A 26177-nucleotide genomic window follows, 5' to 3' on the forward strand; every position below is an offset into this window, starting at 1 on the left:
CAGCGTACTACCTCTGCAGAGTGTAAACTATTCGAATAGCCGTGTCCACGGTCAAGGACAGTTGGGTAATCCTGCTTAAACTACGTCCTGCTATTTCCGCATAAACCAAGTGTGTGTGAGTGTGTGTGTGTGTGGTGTTGGAAAAGGTGTTGTTATGGAAGTAATAATATGACCAACTTCGGTGACTTGGCATATAGGGTGAACCCGGATGGTTTAGCCCTCAACTGACATATATAGGATATGACCAAGTTCGATGACTTGGCATATAGGGTGAACCCGGATGGTTCCGCTCTCGACAGATATATTGATATCTGTAACCTGTTCTTCAAAGAGTAATTCTTTATCTTGATGCATAATCACGATCATTCCACCCAGATGAGTTACACTAAATATGCATGATACTGTTATCCTTCACTTTCATTGTTCATGTCATGGGCTGTTTGCGAGTACATTCGAAGTACCCATTGGCTTGCCAATGGTTATTTCATTGACCAGGTATGAAAGAACAGGATATGGTGAAGATTAACTCGGTGACGTTCTTGCGAGCTAGGACGCTTCCCAGTCAGAATGCCTGTAGGTGAAGGCTGATGGCATGGGTTCATGCCTTCAACCAATAATTCCGTTATTGGTCCAGTTTGGTGTGTTGGCCTATAAGGCCCTATATATGTAAGGCTTGACCGAAGTGGTCATTTATTGTATCAAACGTTGTGTATGGATGTAAGAGTCTTTTATTCAGTATGTGTGTTTGGTGAGCATTGATCTCTGGGATCACGAAGCACGGTAGTCTCGACTTGTAAGTCGGGGTCCCGACAAGGTTACTGAGGGTTCATCTTGCGAAACTCTTCATGAGGGGGAACAAGGTCACCCTAAGGAACAATATGGAGGTTCAACTTACGTAATTCCTCTTGAAGATGGTCATGAACCTTATGAACGTCGAGATGGTTGCAGTACGACTTGCGACTGAAGGTGTCACACCCAAGATGCGACCCTATCCTCAGTTTGGCACGAGGGCCTCGTCAGGGATAGAAGCACATCTCGTCGTGTTGCAAGAATGGATATCGTTACAAGTACATGTACTAAAAAGAAGAGATATATATATAGAACTGGCTTACACTCGCCACAAGCTACATCAGAGTCACAACAGTACAATACATAATCATCATGAAGAAGAGCAGGGTCCGACTACGGACGAAAACAAACGAGAAAACAAGAACGACGTCCATCCTTTCTATCCCAGGCTGCCGGCGTGGAACCCAACCTAGATCGATGAAGTAGAAGAAGAAGAAGCAACTCCAAATGAACAATCAACGCGCTCGCGTCAAATAACCTTTACATGTACCTGCAACTGGTGTTGTAGTAATCTGTGATCCACAGGGGACTCAACAATCTCATTTCCAAAGGTATGGAGACTAGCAAAGCTTAATGGGTGAGATATGGTTAAGTGGTGAGGCTGCAGCATGCGACTAAGCATTAAATGAGGTGGCTAACTTACGAGTACAAGAAATAAGAGGGGGAAGAACTACGCATAACGGTCCTGAACTAGTGATGATCAAATGAATGATCCTGAACACCTACTTACGTCAGACATAACCCCACCATGTCCTCGATCGGAGAAGGAACTCACGAAAGAGGTAGTCACGGTTACGCACACAGTTGGCATATTTTAATTAAGTTATCTTCAAGTTATCTAGAACCAGTGTTAAACAAAGTTTCCATGTTGCCACATAACCGCGGGCACGGCTTTCCGAAAGATTTAACCCTGCAGAGGTGCTCCAACTAGTCCATCACAAATTACCACAAGCCGCATAGAAATTCTCGATCACAAGACTCGCGATCTCGTCGGACTCCTTAGTGGAAAACCTCAACTCTGAGATTACCCAAAGCATCACCGGAATCCCCATGCATAAGATATTCCGTCAAAGGTAAAACTAATCCGGCAAGGCCGCCCGACATGTTGACGAACCCGATAGGAGCCGCATATCTCGTTCTCAGGACACGACCGGATGGGAAAGGCTACAGGTGCCAAACCTCGAGTTGCCCCGTGGTGGCCCCGCAGGCTGCCCCTTTGGGACCAACACCATCAGCACTGGTCCCCTTGTATTATGTTGAATTACTCCTCAGGTAGCGCTAACTCCCTATGCATTTCAGAATTATAAAAATTATTATGTTGGGAAATGTAGAACCAATGTTGGGCCTTGCCAGACCAGCTTTAATCTAAAACGAATTTTCAAGGGGGTCTCCATAACAACCCCGATCGTGCTAGGAGCGCTCAATTATGGAATATAACACCGGTAGCTGAAACTAAGGGGGCAAAGGTGGAACAAAACACCAGGCTAGAAAGGTCGAGCCTTCCACCTTTTACCAAGTGTATAGGTGCATTAAATTAAATAGCATTTAATAGGGTGATATAACAAGGAACCCATGATATCACATGGAAGCAACTGCACCTGGAACTAGCAACGCTAATACATGGTTAAGCAAGCGGTAACATAGCCAATCAGTGGTTTGCTAGGTTGAACAGGTTGAAGATTTTCATGGCATTGTTGAGAGGCTGATATTTAACATGTGGTAGGCAACGAGACATAATCGATAGCATCGAAATAACTAGCATGGCAATGATAGTTATGGTATCTAGGGAAATGGTCATCTTGCCTGAGATCCCGCTTGGAAGAAGAATGACTCTGTGAAGCAGACGAACCGAAGTAGTCGAACAGGTCCTCACTTTCCGACACGCTTGCGGAACTCTATCGAGACGGAACAAACCGGAAAAAAGCATCAACACAGATATACACCACACGATGCAAAACACAAATGATGCATGAGCAGCTAAACACATGCAAGACACGGCATGACAATTCACACAATCAAACACTACACCTTAAGTGAAGTTCAATATGCAACGAGTTGCATATTGACGAAACTCCACATAGGGGTTATTTAGTTCTATCCCGATTAGGTACTCGACAACATTAAATGTGATTAAACATGGCAAGAGGTGAAGCGTAATTAATCTACCTATCTAGGCATTTTAAATGAGGTCAGAAATGACATATAGCACCTCCGGGAGGACCTCACATGTTAATTTACAATTTTGTCCACATCTGAACTAACACATTTAATTAGTTGTTAAACAGCAAAACAAATAGGTTCACGTGATTCTACGCGTCGTTACAAGCAATTTACACATAGAGAACATCTCCAACGGAGCTACGGTTCAAAAGATACGAGCACCGCGAGATATGATGGCATGAATGCAAAATGTGTGCAACGACGGTCAGGAGCACTTCAAAACATACAACCAGCAAGATAAAATGAAACTACATGAGATTCTAAGCAAGTTTTATATAGGACACGGTCAAAACGGAGCTACGGTTCAACAACTACGAGCAAAACAAGAAATCACTACAATCTGCCAAAATCAGCCACATAGCATTTTCTACACCCCACAACGACGAGCTACTCAACTCCAATGTACTCAACCAAGGCATGAAACGAAAGAGGGCAAGAAGCACTACAACATACAACGAACAACAACTAGCATGGGAGCATGGATCACTAGGAAAAGAAGTCTCAAAATGTCTTCTCACACACAGTTTCAGACATAGTGAAAATAACAGTTTATGAAACTGCAGTTTTCGATCTGAAGCCATATTGACAGCAGCAAGACCATAAGCTACAGGAATCCAAATGGCATGAAAATTCACAGCATGCTAGAGAATTCCAAAGTCTACAACTAACTCCATTGCACCAACCTCAAAAGAGCTATATTTCAGCATCTCCAAATCAGCACTATTTCTAGCAACTTGAGAGCAATCAAACCACACCTAAACATGGATTTCTATTGCAACCAAAAATAACAGGGGCTAGACTAAACATCAAAGGGCAACTCTCTAGTTGGAAACTCCTTCAAATGAAGCACGGATTAAATCCCACTAAAGAGACAAGAGGGCAACATAGCAAAATATCACGTGAACTAACTTGCTCAAAAGCTAAAAACTAAATGCACAGAAAAATCCTATAAATTTCTACCCCGAAAACATATAAAACATGTGGGGTTGCAACACAAAAATATAGCCACACGTAAATGCGAGATATTATCCTAAACACGGAAAATAAACTAGCGGCCAATCCCTACACGCAAAAATACCAACGACTACTCTAAAATACATGGCAAAGGGGTTCCTAGAACATGAACATATCTACTACGGCATTCGGGCAATCCGGACACGCACAAGAAAATAATACGGGACGAAACCTATTGGAACAGCACGTAAAACTATGCATTCGGCATGTCAAACTACCTCAAACAATTATACAAGTTGTAAAATCATATTCTATGCGAGATTCTACACAAAATCCATATGCTACACGTCGCGATCCGACTTACGGCTTAAAAGATACGGGCATTCTAATATATCTATATTTCCTTAAATCTATCTAATTCGAAAACTCCAATAAAAACCTATTGGGCCGAATCCACCTACGGGCCTAAAAAGAGGTAGCGTAATTTAATATAACTCGCCACGGCGGGGAATACTCACCTTGTCCATGGGCCAGGTCGGCGGGGGGCTTGGGCTGCTGAAGCGCTGCGGGAGGAGGCCGGCTGCGGGGCTAGTGGGCCGAGGGGAGCTCGGGCCCACGCGGCAGCGCACGCTGGAGGCGAGCGGGACTCCTCCCGATCCAAACTGGATTGGGGTTTTCCAGGCGGCGGCGAAGCTCCAGCAGGAACCGGCGAGCTCCGGCCGGTAGGGCTATGGGAACGGGCAGCTCCGGCCTGTCCTTGCCGGATTCGGGCCGTACGACGACGGTGCGGCTCGGGAGGCCAAGGGGCGACGGCGGGAGACCGGCGGGGACCTGGGCGGGAGGCTGTAGTGGCGGCGGTTGCTGGCCCGTGGTGGGGAAAGGAGCTGTGGGCGCCATGGCGAGGCGACGGCGACTGCACTCCGGCGAGGGGAGCTGCCGGCGCGAGGCAGGGCGAGGGGTGCGGCTGGCCGGCTCCTGCACAGGCGACGGGAGGCAGGGAGGAGCCGCTGGGCGCGGGGCTGCTGCTCGGCCGATCGGCGGCGGCGCGCAGATGGGCCCGAGAGGGCCCGATCCGGGCCAGGGCGGGCCGTGAGCGAGGAGAGAGAGTGGGGTGGCGGCTAGGGTTTCGGGGGTTGCACGGTTTTCAAGGCAGAGGAGAGGGGCAGCTAAAAATGCATGGGGGGTCCTATTTATAGACAAAAGTGGACTAGGTTTAGCGAAATTCCGCCCTGGTTTCAACCGTACGGTCGGATTCGAATAATTCCAAATGTGGGACGGACTAAGTGGCCGTGTTGTGTAGATAACCGGAGACGAGAGGGAAAACAGGCGGCGCGGCAACGATTATTAAAACACCGAAAGACGTCCGACGATATACCGAATACGGTGCCGCTACGGTCGACCGTTCGTGTACCAAACGAACTCCGATCGGGACAAAATTCGACAGGTGGCCTACCTATATAAAAATCAGACCGCATGTCAAATTCCAACCCAAACGGAGAAAGTGTTACGCACACTTTTAAAAAAGGGATTTGACGATGTCGCGGGCGCGTGCGTGTGTGGTCGGGCTCAGAACGGACAACGACGAGAACCGACAACTAACAACGGATGCAAGTTTTGAAAACTAGCGGCAACGGGATGCCGATGCAATGCTGAGCACGCGCATGATGCAATGATGATGCGACAAAACAAAATAGACACACGACGAAAACGGAATAGAAGGGGAATCTTCTGGAACGTCAGCATCGGCTGTCACACAAGGCATTAGACATTATGCTAGCCTTGCCGGGGGTATACGATATACCACAGTCAAAATCTGTTGTACGCTCCATCCATTCTGTTGACGTAGATTCAGATCCAGCTGAGTGAACAGATACTTCAGACTTTGATTATCGGTGTAGATCTCACAGCGATTACAGAGAAGGTATTGTCGCCACTCTTTTAGTGAATGTACAACCGCAACAAGCTCGAGATCATGAACTGGATAGTTGTCTTCATGAGCACGCAGCTGACGTGATGCATAAGCAATCACTTTGCGATCTTGCATAAGGATACAACCTATTCCTTGACGAGAAGCGTCACAATATATGATGAAATCCCTTTTTGTATCTGGAGGAGCATGTACCGGAGCGGACGTTAGTTTGTCCTTGAGTGCCTGGAAACTTTCCTGACATTGATGAGTCTACTCATACTTAACGCCTTTGTGAAGTAGATTGGTTAAGGGCTTTGCAATCTTCGAGAAATTCTCGACGAAACGACGGGAATAGCTGGCGAGTCAAAGGAAACTTCTAACTTGCTTGACATTCTTCGCGGAGTCCAGTCAAGAATAGCTTGGACTCATTCGGGGTTCACCGCAATACCATCTTTGGAGATCACATGACAAAGGTACGTCACTTCGTCCAGCCAAAACTCACATTTGGAATACTTCGCATAGAGTTTATGCTCCTAAAGCTTATCCAGTACAAGACAAAGATGTTCGACATGCTCTTCTTTATTCTTCGAATATACGAGAATATCATCCAGATATACCACGACGAATTTGTCGAGTAGTCCATAAATATATAATTCATTAACCAAGAGAAGGTTGCCACTGCATTGGTTAAGCCGAAGGACATGACGGTGTACTCGTATGATCCATAGCGAGTAACAAAGGCGGTCTTTGGGATATCCTCTTTGTGAACACGGATCTAGTAATCGCCCAACCTCAAGTCGAGCTTAGAGAAAACTAAGGAACTATCAAGTTAATCACACAGATCATTTATCCGAGGAAGAGGATAATTTTTTGAATAGTGGCCTGATTGATAGGACGGTAGTCTTGAACCAAACGATTTGTTCCATCCTTCTTCTTAACAAAGAGAGAAGGTGCTCCCCAAGAAGAGGAACTCGGACGAATGAAACCCAGAGGAAGCGAATTGTCAGTTTATTTCTTAAGTTCAAGAAGTTCATGCAGTGCCATTTTATAAGGACACTTGGCGATAGGAGTGGTACCGGGTACCAAGTCAATGACAAACTCGACAGCTCGAGCAGGGGGGATCTCTGGAAGTTCTTCTCGAAAGACATCTTGGAATTCCCGGACAATTGGTATGTTTTCGATCCCTTCAAGAGGCGACGCATTTAATGCATTCAAGGCATATAGATGTGCCTCAGCATCTCGGACGAGATGAGCATGATAGCTTATTAGTTCATTTGAAGGGTGTGGCAGGTGGATAGTTTTGGTGGCACAAACAATTGAAGCCGTATGAGCCTTCAACCAGCCCATTCCTAGTATAAGGTCAATGTTGGAAGACTTCAATAAAATGGGAGCTGCAAGGAATTCTGATCCTTCGATTTCTATAAGAACATTGGGGCAAACCACAGAGGTTCGACATTGGCCCCCAGGGGTGTTTACCACTATCGGAAGGTTCATATCTTCGCTTCTAATGTCATGCATGTATGCAAAAATTTCTCACATAAAGGAACGCGATGCTCCTGTATCAAACAGTACAGAAGCAGGTACTGAGTTAACGAGAAGTGTACCCATCAGGGTAGCAGGCTGGTCCTGATCCTGACCCATCTCAATGTTGTTGGCCTAACCACAAACATAAGCAGGCTTCACATTGTTGTTGCGGTTATGGTTGTTGCCATTGCCAGTTGAGGGAAGTGCCAGCTGGTTCGGATTCTGCCTGCAGTCTCTAGTACGGTGACCTAGACGGCCATACTTGAAGAACAATTCGACCTCAGGACGGGAAAGAGGAACTCGAGGTGGTGGAGCTGGAAGCCACGGCTGCCTAGGTGGTGAAGGCGGCAGATGAGGTGCAGCATAGGATGGCCTTGGAGCAGGAGCAGGTGCATGGTACATGTTGTCTGGAATCTAGATCTTCCTCTTCTGAGCAAATGAGCCTGAAGATGAGCCCATGTCACGATTGCGCTTGCTGCTATCCTTGTAATCCTGCAGACCAGTCTCAACCTAAATGGCCTTGTTCACTAGGGTGGCGAAATCAGCATAGTCCTGAGTAAGGAGCGCCAGCTTGGTGTCAGGGTGGAGGCCGTCACGTAATTTCTCCTGTTTGCAAGCATCAGTTGCAATGTCTTCTTCAGCATAGCGGGATAAGTCCAGGAACTCCCGCTGATAAGCATACATAGTTTTGTTGCCCTAGACAAGGTTGCGGAACTCACGCTTCTTACGGTCCATGATTTCCCGAGGAATGTAGCGCGCACGGTAGGCAGCCTTGAACCCCGTCTAAGTGATGACAGTTCCAGCGGGCTAAGAACGCCTGTGACTATCCCACCATTGAGCAGCGGGACCCTTCAGAAAGTAAGCTGCAAAGTTGGCATAGCTCACCAGGGGCACATTGGTAGACTCTAGTTCATAAGCAATGTCACGGAGGCAGTCATCAACATTAAGGGCCTGAGTTGAGCTAAAGTAGATCTCAGGGTTGAGGTGGCAGAAGTCTTGCAGGGTCACGCCTTGCTGCTAATCCATGTTCGGCCTTTGAAACTGTTCCATGAGCCCTTGCATAAACTGGCGGTTCAGTTCAAACTGTTGGATCATCCTAGCCATATATTCAGGAGGTAGGGGTGGTGGATCGTTTAAATGGCCACGTGGGCGGCCAGCTGGTCAAACCATCCTGCTAAAATTTAACAGGGGTACTTTAGCCTAAAGTAATTGCAAAGGCATATTAGTCATTCATGAAGCAATCAAGCATGACGAAAGGAAATGCGATAGATACTTTATAGTAGTCAAGTTCGACATATGTACCCGTACATAAGTTCGATTACACACCATTGATTACAAATTTGAAATTTGGTGATAACATGGACACATTAGGCGATAAACTGGACTCACTAGGCGGCACGCAGGCACGCGGTGGAGGGATACAACAACGAGACATAGTAATAATGCTACATCAACGTTGGAGAAAACACTAAATCCAAGTAGCTGACGGTGACCCTCATAGGAGAACCTAGGGGCGGGATTCTGCATCCCGTGGCGACTCATGTGCTCGTACCGCATTGAATCAATGAGCAGAGGTACAAGTGCAGGGGTACGACCTCCAACAGTAGTGTAACACCCAAGATGCAATCCTATCCTTATTTTGGCATGTGGGCCTCGACAGGAATAGAAGCGCATCTCGTCGTTTTGCAAGAATGGATATCGTTACAAGTACATGTATTGAAGAGATGAGTATATGGAATTGGCTTACACTCGCCACAAGCTACATCAGAGTCACAGCAATACAATACATACAATCATCATGTAGAAGAGCAGGGTCCGTCTACGGACGAAAAAAACGATAAAAGAACGAATCCATCCTTGCTATCCCAGGCTGCCGGCCTGGAACCCATCCTAGATCGATAAAGAAGAAAGAGAAACTCCAAATGAACAATCATCGCGCTTTCGTCTTAATATCACTTTACATGTACCTGCAAGTGATGTTGTAGTAATCTGTGAGCCACAGGGGACTCAGCAATCTTATTTCCAAAGGTATCAAGACTAGCAAAGCTTAATAGGTGAGGTATGGTTAAGTGGTGAGGCTGCAGCAAGCGACTAAGCATTCATTTATTGGCTAACTTGCGAGTACAAAAATAAATAGGGGGTGATCTATGCATAGCGGACGTGAAGTACTGATGATCGAATGAATGATCCTGAACACCTACTTACGTCACACATAACCCCACGGTGTCCTCGATCGGAGAAGGAGCTCACGAAAGAGACAGACTCTGTAACGCACTCAGTTGGCATATTTTAATTAAGCTTACTTCAAGTTACCTAGAACCGGATGTTAAACAAAGTTTCCACGTTGCCACATAACCGCGGGCACGACTTTCCAAAAGATTTAACCCTGCACGGGTGCTCCAACTAGTCCATCACAATTTACCACAAGCCGCATAGAAATCCTCGATCACAAAACTCCCGATCTCGTGGGACTCCTTAGTGGAAAACCTCAACTCTGAGATTAACCAAAGCATCACCGGAATCCCGATGCACAAGACATTCATCAAAGGTAAAACTAACCTAGCAAGGCCACCCGGTGTGTCGATGAACCCGATAGGAGCCGCCTATCTCATTCTCACTACACAACCGTCTATGCATAGTGGACGATAGCCAAACGCTCGAGTTGCCCCGAGGTGGCACCGCTGACTGCTAGGTGAATGGACCAACACTCATGCGGAGCACTAACGAGGGGGTTGATTAATTATCCGCATGTGCCAGTGGGTCCATATGCTATTTATTAGTCATTAGGCAAATGTAGAATAAAAGTTGGGCCTTGCCACACCAGTTTTAATCTAAGATGAATATCAAGGCGGTCCCCATAACAACCCCGATCGTGTTAGGAGCGCTCAATTATGGAATATAACACGGGTAGCCGAAACTAAGGCGGCAAGGTGGAAAAAACAGCATGCTAGAAAGGTCAAGCCTTCCACCTTTTACCAAGTATATAGGTGCATTAATTTAAATAGCATTAATATGGTGATATAACAAGGAACCCATGTTATCACATGGAAGCAACTACACCTGTAACTAGCAACGCTAACACATGGTTAAGCAAGCGGTAACATAGCCAATCAGTGGTTTGCTAGGTTGTAGAAGGTTGAAGGTTGCATGAACACTAGTATGGCAATGATAGTAATGGTATGTAGGGAAATGATCATATTGCCTGAGATCCTGCTTGGAAGAAGAATGACTCCGTGAAGCAGATGAACCGATGTAGTCGAACGGGTCCTCACATTCTGACACGCTTGCGGAACTCTATCAAGACAAAGCAAACCGGAAACAAGAATCAACACACGATTTTCACCACACGATGCACAACACATATGATGCATGAACGGTATCAATTATGCACGGAATGACATGGCAATTCACACAATCAAACACTACACATTAAGTGAAGTTCAATGTGCAACGAGTTGCATATTGATGAAACTCCACATTTAATTATTTAGTTCACTCCCATTTATTTTGACGGCCATATTAAATGTTGGTTAAACATGGCAAGAGGTGAAGCGTAATTAAGCTACCTATCTAGGCATTTTAAATGATGTCAGAAACGACTTATACCATCTTCGAACTGACCCCATACGTTAATTTATAATGCTGTCCAGATCTGAACTAACACGTTTTAATATTTGTTAAACAGCAAAATAAAGTGGTTCACGTGATTCTACGCATCGTTCCAATCAATTTACACATAGAGATCATTGGAAACAGAGCTACGGTTCATAAGAAATGATCACCGCAAGATATGATGCCATGTATGCAATATGTATGCAATGATAGTCACAAGCATTCCTAACCAAGAAGGCAGCAACATAATATGAACCTAAACGAGATTCCAAGAAGGTTTCTACAAACTGTCCAAAAATAGCAACATGACATTTTCTACACCCCAAAAAAACAAGCTACATAATTCTAAAATGCTCAAACAAGACATGAGGCAGTAGTGGTCAAGATGCACTACAACATCCTACTAATAACATATAGCATGGAAGCATGGATCACTAGGAAAAGAAATCGCAAAATGGAATCTCACACATAGTTTCACACTTAGTGAAAATGACAGCTTTGACAGAGCAGTTTCCAACCAAAAGGCATTTGACAACAGCAAAACTTTATGCTACGGGGCACCGCATGGCATGAAATTTTACAGCATGCTAGATAATCTTAAGGAATACAATTAACTCCATTGCACTAACCTCAAAGGAGTTGTAGATCACTAGCAAAACTCATGGCAAGACAACAACATAATATTACAAATGTCACACTTGGAAATATTTCAGCATCTCCAAATCAGCACTATTTTCTAGCATGTTGGCAACAAGCAAACAACACCTAAACATGGATTTCTATAGCAACCAAAATTACCAGGGGCTAGTCTACATGTCCAAGAGCATATCTCTAGTTCACAACTCATGCATATCACGCACGGAATAAATCCCACAAAATAAACAAGAGGGCACATGGCAAAATATCATGCAAGCTAACTTACTCGAAAGGCAAAACTAAATGGACAGTTAAATTCTATGGATTTTTCTACCCCGAAAACATATATAATATGTGGGATTGCAAAATAAAACTAACGCCACACATATATGCGAGAATATGTCCTAAACACGACATAGTAAACTATTGACAGCTCTTACATGCAAAAAAATGCAAGTAAGTACTCTAAAATACAAGGCAAAGGGTCACGAACATTGTGAAAAATTTATCTCCAGGATTTGAACAAACCGGACGCGCACAAAAACATCTACGCAACAGTTAACCTATTAGGACAGCATGCAAATCTAAGCAAATGGTGGTTCAAACTACTTCAAATATGCATGCAAGTTGCAAAATAATGTTCTACGAGAAAAACTACACCAGTTCCATATATAACTTGTCGCAAACCGACACACGGATTAAAAGTTACGGTCGTTTTAATATCTAGCTTTTTCTGAAATACTAAATTGCAAAACCTAAAAAAACTAAGAGGCGGAATCTGTGCAAACGGGCTAAAACTGGGCATGGCGCGGGATATCAATTTTGCAATGGGGGAGAGGGATAACCGGACTCACCGGACCACTTGGGCCGGCTCGGGGGAGGAGGCACGCCGACGTCCCGGCTGGGCCTTGGGCCAAAGGGCGGCGGAGTTGGGCGTGGCGGAGGGAGGCATTGTTGGGCTACGTGGGGGAAAGCGCTGGAGGCGCCTCTTGTGCTCCTCCCGCACAGAGGAGGCGGCGGCGGAGCAGATCTCGCGCTCGAGGCCGCCGGTAGTAGCCGCCGAGGGTGGGTCGGTGCTCGGGATGGGCGGATCTGGGGCGGCCGGCTCCATTACCGGCAACGGAAGCACGACGGCGGGGCTCTGGCGACCTGCATCCAATAGCGAGAGAGAAGGCTTGGGCATGAGGCCGGAAGAAAAACGGCGAGGGGAAGAGAGGTGCGGCACTGGGCTGGGCTGGTTCTCCGGAGGGCGTCACTCCGACGCCCAGGTGCGCGGCGGCGAGGGGCTCCTGCAGGGAGAGGGCGGCTGCGACCAGGAACGGGAGGAGATCGGGAGGAGCCGGAGCTTGGGGCAGAACGGGGCGACAGCGGCGCGATCCGGGCCGAGATGGGCTCGGGCGGTCCCAACCCGGGCTCCGCGGGCCGGTGGCTGGAGGAGAGAAGAAGGAGGGTGGCTGTGGCGGCTGGGTGGCATGGATCCCGAGGTAGGGGCTAGGGTTTCCGTTAGGGGAAGGTTAGGGGCATCTATTTGTAGGAAGGGGCTAGGGTTTGCGGAATCTCGCACCAATTTCGGGCGTAGGATGGAAATCGAACGATCCTGGTTGCGGGTAGGGGCTTGGTCGCTGTGTAGAGTGGCTAGGTGGGGAAGAGAGGGAAAACGGGCGACCCAACAATGATATTTAAAACCTTGAAAACGTCCGACAATAAACCGAAGACGGTGCCGCTATGGTTGACCGTTCGGGTATCAAACGGACTCCGATTGCGACTCAGTTTAGCAGGCGGCCTACCTATATTAAAATAAGACTGCACGCCAAGTTTCGACTCAATCCGAGATTATTTTTCTAACACTTTTAAAAACACCATTTTATCAACGTTTTAATATCTACCTATATTAAAACAACATTTTATCTATATCAAAACGGTCGGTGACGAAAACGGAAAGAACCGGCAACTAATAACGGACGCATGTTTCAAAACTGGCGGCAACGCGGTGCCGATGCAATGTGGATGATGCGATGATGAATCCGACAGACAAACGAACCACACAACAAGAACGGAATAAAAGGGGAATCTTTTGGAATGTCGGTCTCGGGCTGTCACAACTCTCCTACACTACAAGAGGATCTCGACCCAAGATCCAAGAATGAAAGGGGGAGAAGATCAGAACGAGGAAGAGGTAAAACTTAGTTACTTCTTTGACAAACGAGCAAAACCAATGACTCTTGGAGGTTGCAAAGAGATGAGAATGATATGAGAAACAAGCAAGAATTCAATCTGAATTTCCACACCAATTCGGTAGGAAAAGGGGGCAAAATTTGATACAATGGAAAGATCTTAAAGATCCACAACAAACTAACTAAATTGAACAAGGGAACAATATGATCTAGAAAAGACAAAATGGTAGGTTGAAGAGAGCAACATCACAAAGCCTCTGTTAGAAAGAATAGAAACTAGCTCTAGGCAAGAAGGAACGAAGAAGAAAATGAGAACTACTACCACAAGAATCTTGAAGAACACCTTGAGAATGAAGAGATCTTGAGCCGCCTAATAGAAAATTGAACAAGGCACCGAAATAATTGAGAGAACGAAGAGACAACAATTCAGAAGAATTTGAGAATGAAAGCTGAAAGCTGAGAACGAATAAATCTTCTGAAATGATGGCCTTCGGAGGATCAAGAATAAAAACAAATCTGAAATGCACCAGATAGATATGGAAGGAATTACTAATGATTGTAAACAATTCAAGATGATAACACAAAGGTTAAATGATGAATCTTCAAGAGAATGGACCAAGATTTGAGAGAAACACTCCTTCGGTCTTCCAAGCCGAGAATGATGAGAAGGGACACCACCAAGAATAACGGAAACACTCCGGAATAATGAAGATTGAAACCTTGAGCCAAAGATGAGAATTAATTTGAAGCAATCTTGGAGAAGGAATATGACTGATGGAATGCATACTTATGTCATAATTTAAAAGGATTAGAGATCTCCGAGAAAAGATTAGAAGAGCCAGGAAAGATCCTAGGAAAGATCATGTGGGTTATAGGCCCACTCAGAAGAACACATCGTTGAAAAGTGTGACATCCCCGGATTAGACTACAGTAATCTCGATACTTGAACTAGAGTAAACCTATGCAAAGGATGCCATGTCACTGTGATTCTATTGTTGATCTCGTGATAGTCGAAACCGAGTCGAAGTTCGAAGTTTGAAAATAAATCAAACGGGAAAAGTTTTATAATGTTTGAAATAAAAATTGTCAGAAAAGTTATTAAAACTTTCCTAAATAAGTTATAAAAGTCAATCGGGCATCTTGAAGTTACTACAATCCCTATATAATTAAAACAGGAGCTATATGTGTAAAAAGGAATAAAATTAAAAAAAAGAAATTAAAAAAAGAGAAAGACTAAACCCCCCGGCCCAAGTGGGCCAAGTTGGCCCAGCCGGCCAGCCCCCCCCCCTAACCAGCTCTCCCAACCCCCAGGAAACCCTAGTCGCCCGACCCCTCTCCCCACGAGGCCGCCGCCACCTTCCCCCGCTACCGCACTCACCAACCGCCCTCCCACCAACCCTCCCGCACCATCCCACGTGCCCTGTCACCTCCCACCCGAGACCGAGCCCCTGCTCGCCATGGCCTCGCTCTCCCCACCCACCGTGAGGACCTCCTCCCCTCTCGGTACACCCCCACCTACCACCCATCCACCCCCCCCCCCCCGCACGACAACCCCTCCCCACCAAGACCCTCTCCCTCTCGAGGTTTCCTCCACTTACCACACCCCACCGACCAGCCCCAGGAACCCCATCGAGCCTCCCACCTCGATCCTGCTGAGGCCTCCCCTGTGCTCCCTCCTGCCGGCGGACCCCACCCAGCACCGCCCCACCGCGCGCCCCTGAACCCCCATTTCGCCGGGCCCTCCCCCTCCACCTCCCCGACCGAGCACCGCCCCGCGCCGGCGGGAGCTCCCCCGGCGGCCCCATCCGGGCGCCGACCCTCCTCCGGACCGGATCCGGCGGCCGTGCCTCACCTCCACCGGGCGTGGCCTCCGGCGACCCTCGCGGGCACCATCCTCACCGGAACCGCCCCACCACCGTCACCGCCTCGTCCTCCTCCTCGAAGTCTCCTCCGCCTCCCGAGAATTCCGGCTTCACCGGGCCCTCTCGTCAATGTCGGTGAGCCCCTGTTCGGGCTCCTCCCACCGTCTCCTTCCTCGCGCCGTCCTGGTTCCATTCTGGCAAACGGCACTCTGTTCCGACGTCGTTAGGATCGAGTAGGGGTAGAGGGAGATGTACCTCTCTCTCTGTTGTTAACAAAGAGAGTTAGGAGATGAGATGAGAAAAAGAAAAATAAATAAAAAGACGTATGTATGTATGTATTAGATGCCGTACGTATTTTGTATGTATGAGATGCACGTATGTATGTATTTATGTATGTAGGTATGTGGAGAAATACGTTGATTGTATAAATATGTTTATGGTTGTTTTGTGTGTATGTGGCCTAAGCCACTCACCGGTGGGGCCAACTCACCCCGCTGTCTATGACAGGGAAGCCCCACACCCGCTTTTGAGAAAAGTGAAAATTAAAAAATAAAAATAAAAATATGTTTTTATTAAATAAATAAATAGATATATTAATTAATTAGTTAATTAATTAAATAGGTAATTAGAATAATCAGAGTATGACATGTGGGTCCCCCACTAAATTAATCTGATTAATTACTATTTAATCTTAATTAAAAACTCATGTCTATGATGCAGGGGACCCACTCGTCAATTGACGAGTCAACTGTTGATGTCAGCGTGACATCATGCTTTTTTATTAAATATGTTTTTAATTTCTAAATATTTAATAACACTTTAAAAATTAATAAAAAATAATCCGTAAGTCAGATCAAATTATTTTCAACATGAAAGTTGATCAGCAGAACGAGTCGAACCCGCATACACGGTCCATTCGTTTGTCATGCGTCTCTAGCATAGCAAACGTGGAACATTTCCATCATTTCCACTCTGACCGCTAGTAGACCGAAACCCGAAAAATATCGTCAGATATTCTTCCGACCCGTCTATGACGGAGGTTGCTGTGTTAGCTAATGTCTAGCCTGCATCTTGCCATGTCATGCATTGTGTTGCACCATTGCTATTATTTATTGTTTCTTCCCCCTCTTCTTACCGATAGACCCCGAGACTGACGTTGCTGCCGGGTACATCTACGACCCTGTCGATCAGTCCTTTGCCGCAAAGTAGCAAGGCAAGCAAACCCCCCTTGATCATTCCTATATCGCCTATGTCTTTCTTCCTACTGCTTGCATTAGTATTTTGCTACTATTGTAGTTAGACCCTATATCTGATGCATAGCCTATTTTTTATGAACTACTACTCTCAGTTCTGTACCTTTAATCTGCTTAGTATAGGTGGAACAGTCATCCCCTCTGACCCCGTTGTCCAGTTGCCCCGCTTGTTTTTCAAATCTCGATCCATGATCGACGAGCCAGACCCGACACAGCACATACACCCCCTTAGTTGTACGAGCTACAGAGATACTATCGGGTACCGAGGGTGACACCTTGCTAAGTACTCCTGATGATATCTCTATAGTACAGCTAGTCGGTCGTGGTTATCGAGGGTGATTCCTCTTTCACCATTCCCGGTGAAGCCTCTGTCGTGCAACCCCTCAAGTGTGGGACCCCCGAGGGTGATTCCTCTAAGCCCACCTTGATGGATACATCTTTCGGAATCCAAGGAGGGTGATACCTCGGATTCCCCCCGATGTTACAACCACATAGTTACTCGACCATGTTACTGGGATCATTGGTGATTAGTTGTTAAGACGGGTGGATTCCCCCGAGACTGTGTTGATGGCCTAATTAAAATGATAATGGATTTGGGTATTTGATCTGGGTTGGTCGGAGACCTTTTCTCATTAACCATCTGCGTGGGAATAATTATGGGTACTCGACGTCGCGGTATCAGCCGAAGCTCTTCAGACGTCCGCGATGTAGCGGCATGCGCCTGACTGGTCCTGAGATGCATCGCGCTTGTGATTAAGGGGTGCTAGGACTGAGGTCGGCCGCCCTCGCATCATGCAGGAGCACGGAGGCAAATTGGGCCCATCAACCCTTTGCGCTTAGGATTTCGATCGGCGGGTTGTCCTCTCTGCTGAGCTTAGGTGGGGCTGCGACGTGTCGATATTCCTAGGCCGGGCAGGACCCAGAAAAGTGTGTCCGGCCAGAGTGTTATCGAGCGCGTCGGGACATGTGGTGCACCCCTGCAGGGATGAAAATTAACTATTCGAATAGTTGTGTCCACAGTTACAGGACGACTTGGAGTTGTGCCCTGATCTTATACAACTACAATTGTTACTTAACTGGAATTAGTAGCCTCGGGATTGCTTCCTCGCAGGGAGTCGAGGGAGGATCTCTGGATGTGACCTCACTTTAATATTGCTGCAACAATATGACTAATATTTGTGTTCCCTTGCTCTATTCTCGTCTATTGCTGCAAGACCCTACAGATGCTAGTCTTTGATAGGACTAGGCCTTCTCTCTCTATTCTTGCATTGCTGCCGTCAGTCCACATATAACCAAATCCCTTCTTTGATACTGATGCATACTTAGCATAGTCCTGATGTAAGTCTTGCGAGTACTTTGGATGAGTACTCACCGTTGCTTTGCTCCCCCTTCGTCCCTTTGATCCGTTGCTGCGTCCAGACGATGGAGCCCAGGAGATGGAGTTTCCTGCCGACGCCTGCCACCCCGTTGGTGACTTCTTCATGGAGGCCGCTGAAGAATAGGACTAGTTAGGAGCTTCCCAGGCAGGAGGCCTCGCCTCGTTCGATAGTTGTATCTTTTGTGCTAGCCTTCTCTAAGTCATCCCATGGTTTATGTCTGTACTCAGATATTGTTGCTTCCGCTGACTCGTGTTTTTTATCGAGCTTCTGTATTCTAGCCCTCGAGGCCATTTTCTTGTAATATGAAGCTTGTATTATTTTATTTGTGTCTAGAGTTGTCTTGTGATATCTTCCCATGAGTCCTTGGGTTTGATCGTACGCATTTGCGTGTATGATTAGCGTACGATTAAATCGAGGGCATCACAAGTTGGTATCAGAGCCGACTGCCTGTAGGTAGCCCCCTTCCAACTCCTTGGCCGAAGTTGAGTCTAGTGTTTGAAAAACTTTACTAACACTGATGTTGTGGCTTACGGGCCCACGTCTCAGTTGGGTGGTATTAGTATCTTTTACTCCTTTCCTATACTCTGGGCTCTACTCTCTCTTCTCTTTCGGGTTAAAGATTTTACTAACTCTAACATTAGGTTCCCGTAAATATTTCCTCCCGGAGAGCCTCGTAATTCCAGACGATGGCTTAATCCGTCAGAAGACTTTGATAGTACTCTCCGATGTTTCTCTTGAGAACTTGTGCCCATCGCTCTTGCGACTTCCCTTCCTCCTTCAACCCTTATGGATGACTACATACAAATGGCATTCATATTTTCTTCCCAAATGCTCTTGTTTTTACGAGATGCAACAAATTATCTTATCGAGGATTCGTCCGTCGTCAGTTGTCATGGGTTTCGAAAGTTCTTTTAATTACTATTCGATCTTTCAGAATCCCCAGTAACCTATGGCTTTTGACCTTTTTCACCTGCTTGTGTTATGGTTAAATCCATATGTCTAGCCGCATTCATTAAATTCCTTTGTGAATTTCTTGTGATCTTATTGATTCTACCTTTGTGTGAATATGCATAATCATCTGTTGATATTCATAAATTATCTTCCAGCTCAGACGTCCTTCCAGACAGAGCTGGTTCTGGACAAATCAACGGTGGTAGTTGTCCATCTAAATCCATTTAGCTTACTTGTATTTGATCGGAGCATCTGATTATGATACACAAACCTGGAAATCCTAATTCCTTCGGTAATGAAGTATCAATATTTTTCAGATGTTCTATAACCTGATGCATTGCATCCCATCTCCCTCTGATTGAGTACTGACACTCACATGAGGTCCTTTGTGGATTGTGAGACCCATTGCTCGGTTATTATCCGACGACATCCTTTACATTCAAAAAATTCTTGTCATATTTTTCCCTTGATACATAATGCCATTAGTAAATTGTGTCTTCTCCCTCTGATGAGTTGTACCCTACGCTTTTGTCATCCATGCCCTTCAAGCATGTGTTAATTGCTCTTGGAATGTATGGTATATGTTCCTAAGATGCCCCGACGGGTTGAACCTATACCTTCCTAAATCAATATGGCTCGAAGAGTTTTCACGATTCTTGCTCTTCTGGTGTTTTGTCGGATATTCTTTCAAAGCTACAACCTGATCAGAGACGAGGAGTAAATGGCAGGTGATGCATTGATGAAGTGGGAGTCGACCTTGAACTTTGTGTTCATGCCCATGGAAACGACGTTGATCCTATCATAGAAACTTCTCGTATCAATAATCGTTCATTATGTGGTTTAAATCTAGTATTGGTGATCTTGTCCTTTGCAATCATGGTTCCGACCATGTTGTCCTACCTTGATTTCATTCTCAGACGAGTTAAAGTACTTGTCTTCTTCAGATCAACACACCGGTCCAAACCTTAAAGTTGATCTACCTTCGAGTATTATTCCTTGTAGCTCGAGGATATCGTGGAGCTATGAAACTTCTTGTGAGCTCCTCATCAACTATGATATTTTCCTTAATTCCAGTTGCCTCGTGTTTGAGTTGTTGGACACGCGAGTACATCGATAACTGAATCGAGTATGCATTGTGATTCAACAACTTTTAGCAATCTTCCTTGTTAACGAGTTTGTACTCGATCATGTCATGCCAAGCTGTTAAGCTTACATCAACCTTTCGACAACATGTTGGTTGTCTTAAAGGGCGATCTCAATTCTAAGTTAGCAGTCTTATGTGTGATTCCGACAACCTCTTGCTTCACCATTCCCTTGCTTGGTTTCATCGGTGAACAATTACATCTTCATGAAAACTTTCTCGACAAATGTGTCGTGATCATCATCATCATTCTGAGGTCTTGCTGGGTATCAATCGAATGCATGATGATAAATGCCATCCTTGCCCCTCGATGGTTTGTATTATCATTGACATCATTGTTTACCTTCCCTCCAACACAAACGTGTTCATGTTTTGTGTTGTCCCTTAAGTTCCTTGCTATTCAGCTTATGTTATCTTCTACCTTGGAGTATTACTATCTTTTCTGTCAAGAATGTTGTCAGCATCATTGCACCTCTTAAGAATTCTTGATATAGTGATACTTCTCGACATCACCATTCATTACATGGTCCCGTGTTGTTTCAAACCAGAATACCAACAAGTGAACTCTGATGTGTGATTCCAATACTTTTGGCATCCCTGTTGACTTGAGGTTAACAATTGATTGTTTCATTCTTAGTGAGTGGGGTGTTAACTCATCATTTTTGACATTGCTTGTGCTACTCCGTCCGTATTTCCGACTGCACCCTTCGACCAATGTCTAATTGTTGTTGTTCCCTCGAGCATACGAAATTATACCATTTGATTTTACAAATGCTATCTCCTTGATATTATAATTTTGGAAATTCATGCCTGTCAAAATCTTGAAGGATTGATGCTGAGCTCATCGACAACACCCTCAACATATTCATGGTTCATGATGAAGCCCTTGAATGCTTTATCTTTGTGCCTAGCTTGTGAAGGATATGTTTGATAGAAGAAGTGTGTTTTCCCAAGGTTCACGTGCAGTCTTTCCGCCGTGAATATGTGAAAGTTTTGTTTCGCTTCCTCTCGGGAAATACCAAATCATTCACGCATGTGTGAAGTGTTTTATGTTTTGAAGATTTGTTATCTTCACTTCATATAACTTCTCTTAGCACGCCAAGCCACTAAATGATTTGATCAACGGAAAGGAAGTTCCGTCATAAGAGCTAATCGAGGCTTACGCAAGGGCCTTGTTATCCTCGATGATGGTTCTCAAATCAGAACTCAGTTGCATTGTGTTGTAAGAATTCCACGTGGGCACGAATGTCTTGACATTGTGTTCATATGTCTTTCAATCGAACTCATGATTCAAGAATTGCTTGTCTAGTTCATATCATGAGAATCTTGTATCTTCATATTTCTTCTCAGGCATCTTGAGTCTGAGGTGTCCTGACACCAATCAGATTTGAATCTCGGGCAGATATGATGGTTGGAACATTTTCCCAATAATTATAACTTTGGTCTTACGTTACCCGGTACGGTGATGTCTTGTGTGGCACACCGGGCCGAAGGACCTATCGTTATAAATTCTTCCATCCGTAAGGTTAGCCATTCTACTATGCGGAGAATATATGACTTATTTCATAAGTTGTTCCTCATGAATCCTCTTTGTGTGCCCATTGGTCCGACCTTTATCGGATGACCATGTCGATGCTACCCCGAAGCACGGATGTGGTACTTCAAATGTCAACAGGAACATTGGAAGCGCAATGCTAGATTGTCCCTCATCAATTATCCAAACCGCATGGTATGGGTAAACATCGTGATTCTCTTTGTCTACCATACTCTATGTTCTCCTCAGGAATGGTATACTTTAAATTCTTGTGTGTGTGCACACATTCTCATTCTCTTTGGTCTGTTGGACCTTTCTTGTGGCATAATTATCTAAGCAGTGTTAATTCCCTGCTTAGGTAAAAATCTCGGTATACAACTCTGTTGGTCAGACCCCGTTAGTATTGTGGATAACATTCCGGTAACCGCTGGTGGACGAGAACCTTGCCTATTGGTCTGCCTCGTTTCAACGAGCAGGAAAATGGTTATATTCGTTCCCTGCCCTTGGTATCGCTGTTGTTCCAACATAACTGACAGGCTATCCTCTGACATGTCTTGCTACCAAGACCGTATAGTATATCACCCCTCTGCCTACTCTCAGCCCACATGGTGGACCCATAACCCAAAGTTCCACAGGATTGAAACCTGACTCCCCTGAACATCTTTGACTCCAAAGTATCCTTTGCACTTGGCTCATATGGAATTCTCGAGCCACCGTTCAATGGATTGATCACTCTTTGGTCCAGATGTTATCCAACATGCTAATGATAAAGTCCGCATTAATTACGACAATCTGAAGGCTGCTCAGTCTCGTCAAAAGAGTCAGTATGACCATCATCATCAAGATATGGTCTATCAACCTGGCGAAAAGGCTGATCTTCGAGTCACATCAATAAGAGGTACACATCGTTTCGAGATCAACGGCAAGTTAGCTCCTCGCTATATTGGTCCTTTCACTGTTCTCGAAAGGCGTGGAAGAGTGGCTTATCAATTGGAACTGTCGGCGAACCTTTCTTAGGTTCACAATGTCTTCCATGTTTCTCAGCTCCGCCACTTCTTCAAGGATCCTATTCGTGCAGTGGATCATGATATGCTTGAGCTGCAACAAACCCTCTCCTATAAAGAGCATCCGGTCCGCATTCTCGACCAGGCTGAACGTCAGACTCGTCGCGAAGTCACCAAGTTCCTTAAAGTGCAGTCGTCAAATCATTCTAAAGATGATACCACTTGGCAACACGAGGATCATCTTCATGATGAATACCCCGAGCTATTTCCTTCTACCTCTTAATTCTTGGGACGAGAATTCTTGTTAGTAGGGGAGACTTGTGACATCCCCGGATTAGACTACAATAATCTCGGTACTTGAACTACAATAAACCTATGCAAAGGATGCCACGTCACTATAATTCTATTGTTGATCTCGTGATAGTCGAAACCGAGTCGAAGTTTGAAGTTTGAAAATAAATCAAACGGGAAAAGTTTTATAATGTTTGAAATAAAAATTGTCGGGAAAGTTATTAAAACTTTCCTAAATAAGTTATAAAAGTCAATTGGGCATTTTGAAGTTACTATAATCCCTATATAATTAAAACAGGAGCTGTATGTATAAAAAAAGAAAAAAAATTAAAAGAAAGAAATTAAAAAAAAAAACTAAACCCCTCGCCCAACTGGGCCAAGTTGGCCCAGCCGGCCACCCCCCCCCCAACCAGCGCTCCCAACCCCCAGGAAACCCTAGTAGCCCGACCCCTCTCCCCACGACGCCACCGCCACCTTCCCCCGGTACCGCACTCACCCACCGCCCTCCCACCAACCCTCCCGCACCATCCCACCTGCCCCGTCGCCTCCCACCCGAGAACGAACCCCTGCTCGCCATGGCCTCGCTCTCCCCACCCACCGAGAGGACCTCCACCCCTCTCGGTACACCCCCACCTACCACCCATCCACCCCCCCCCCCCCCCCCGCACGAGAACCCCTCCCCATCGAGACCCTCTCCCTCTCGAGCCTTCCTCCACCTACCAAATCCCACCGACCAGTCCCAGGAACCCCACCGAGCCTCCCACCTCGATCCGGCTGAGGCCTCCCCTCCGCTCCCTCCTGCCGGCGGCACCCACCGAGCACCGCCCCACCACGCTCCCCTGGACCCCCATCTTGCCGGCCCCTTCCCCTGCACCTCCCCGACCGAGCACCGCCCCGTGCCGGCCGGAGCTCCCCCGGCAGCCCCATCCGGGCGCCGGCCCTCCTCCGGACCGGATCCGGCGGCCCTCGCAGGCACCATCCTCACCGGAACCACACCACCACCGTCACCGCCTCGTCCTCCTCCTCGTCATCTCCTCCGCCTCCCGAGAACTCCGGCTTCACCGGGCCCTCTCGTCAACGTCGGTGAGCCCCTGTTCGGGCTCCTCCCACCGTCTCCTTCCTCGCGCCGTCCCGGTTCCATTCCGGCAAACGGCGCTCCGTTCCGACGCCGTTACGATCGAGTAGAGGTAGAGGGAGATGTATCTCACTCTCCGTTGGTGAGTCTGTGTTGTTAACATAGTGAGTTAGGAGATGAGATGAGAAAAAGAAAAAGAAATAAAAAGACGTATGTATGTATGTATTAGATGACGTATGTATTTTGTATGTATGAGATGCACGTATATATGTATTTATATATGTAGGTATGTGGAGAAATACGTTGATTGTATAAATATTTTTATGGTTGTTTTGTGTGTATGTGGCCTAAGCCACTTACTGGTGGGGCTAGCTCACCCCGCTGTCTATGACAGGGAGGCCCCACACCCGCTTTTCAGAAAAGTAAAAATTAAAATATAAAAATAAAAATATGTTTTTATTAAATAAATAAATAGATATGTTAATTAATTAATTAATTAATTAGGTAATTAGAATAATCAGAGTATGACACTTGGGTCCCCCACTAAATTGATCTCATTAATTACTATTTAATCTTAATTAAAAACTTGTGTCTATGACGCACGGGACCCACTGGTGAGTTGACGAGCAATTGTTGATGTTAGCGTGACATCATGTTGATGTCACAATAGCATTTAATTTAATTAATTAAATATATTTTCAATTCCTAAATAATTAATAAAACTTTAAAATTAATATAAAATAATCCATAAGTCATATGAAATTATTTTCAACATGAAAGTTGATCACAGAATGAGACGAACCCGGATACACGGTCCATTCGTCTCTCACGCGTCTCTAGCATAGCAAACGTGAAACATTTCCATCGTTTCCAGTCTGACCGCTAGTAGCCCGAGACCCGGAAAATATCGTCAGATATTCTTCCGACCCGTCTATGACGGATGTTGCTGTGTTAGCTAATGTCTAGCCTGCATCTTGCCATGTCATGCATTGTGTTGCACCATTGCTATTATTTATTGTTTCTTCCCCCTCTTCTTACCGATAGACCCCGAGACTGACGCTGCTGCCGGGTACATCTACGACCCTGTCGATCAGTCCTTTGCCGCAAAGTAGCAAGGCAAGCAAACCCCCCTTGATCATTCCTATATCGCCTATGTCTTTCTTCCTACTGCTTGCATTAGTATTTTGCTACTATTGTAGTTAGATCCTATATCTGATGCATAGCCTATTTTTTATGAACTACTACTCTCAGTTCTGTACCTTTAATCTGCTTAGTATAGGTGGAACAGTCATCCCCTCTGACCCCGTTGTCCAGTTGCCCCGCTTGTTTTTCAAATCTCGATCCATGATCGACGAGCCAGACCCGACACAGCACATACACCCCCTTAGGAATGGTGAAAGAGGAATCGTTCGGACAACATACACCGTGCAACCCCTCAAGTGTGGGACCCCCGAGGGTGATTCCTCTAAGCCCACCTTGATGGATACATCGTTCGGAATCCAACGAGGGTGATACCTCGGATTCCCCCCGATGTTACAACCACATAGTTACTCGACCATGTTATTGGGATCATTGGTGATTAGTTGTTAAGACAGGTGGATTCCCGCGAGACTATGTCGATGGCCTAATTAAAATGATAATGGATTTGGGTATTTGATCTGGGTTGGTCGGAGACCTTTTCACACTAACCATCTGTGTGGGAAGAATTATGGGTACTCGACGTCGCGGTATCAGCCGAAGCTCTTCAGACGTCAGTGATGTAGCGGCGCACGCCCGAGTGGTCCCGAGATGCATCGTGCTTGTGATTAA

This window comes from Hordeum vulgare, chromosome 4H, assembly GCF_904849725.1.
Source record: "Hordeum vulgare subsp. vulgare chromosome 4H, MorexV3_pseudomolecules_assembly, whole genome shotgun sequence".
NCBI classification, from domain to species: domain Eukaryota; kingdom Viridiplantae; phylum Streptophyta; class Magnoliopsida; order Poales; family Poaceae; genus Hordeum; species Hordeum vulgare.